This window comes from Biomphalaria glabrata, chromosome 2, assembly GCF_947242115.1.
Source record: "Biomphalaria glabrata chromosome 2, xgBioGlab47.1, whole genome shotgun sequence".
NCBI classification, from domain to species: Eukaryota; Metazoa; Mollusca; class Gastropoda; family Planorbidae; genus Biomphalaria; species Biomphalaria glabrata.
Window position 1 is genome coordinate 38770253 of NC_074712.1, and position 791 is coordinate 38771043.

Consider the following 791-nt stretch of genomic DNA (forward strand, 5'->3'; position numbering starts at 1 on the left):
TCTAGTAGAAATGATCAAAGGAAAAGTTCCGTTCAATAATAAAGAAATGCACACTATAGTTTGTCATCAATAGAAGTTAGCCTTGTAGGTGCTTACATTAAAGTAGGTGCCATTTGTTGCAAGAGAGAAACGATCAGATCAGTTACTTAGGGCTTATATCGGGCAATCAGCGTGACCAGTTCTCGCTCTCCCCCCCCATGCAGGTAGGGGTCTGGTAGTAATCCCAGCGTCCTTGGAGTATTGTAAGTCTAGACCTATTCTTGTTGGTTGTAGGCACTTCAATAACAAGGATTAGATCTAGTTTGATGATGTGGTTTCAGCGAGCTGTGGCCGTAAACGGGATTTTTTTTTTTGGCTCCCGGGGGGTGGGGAAATTAAAAATTGTCAACTTTTCCTTTGTACCCTCTTTACGAAATGACAGTCCGCGCATTATATTTTAATGTCTTTGTTTACCCTGAAACTAGATTCTTTCTGGAGTTATTGAAACAATATGTAGGCCTACTCGTCCCAAGCTAGCCAGGGGGAGCCATGCCGCAAAACGTTTTTACAAATCTGAAATCAACTCACTCTGGTACAATTTGTATACACGTTATTTCTCCCGAACCCATTCTCGGATAAAGCTGAAACTTTAAAAATTATTTGTTCTACCTAACAAAACATGAATCAATTTAAAAATTAACCATTAGTTAATTAATTATTGATAATTAAGTATTTTGTTTGGTATCTAAAGGGAAATAAATGCTATTTATTGAGATGTGGCTGTATATGTGGTGTTATTTCCCCTATTATGT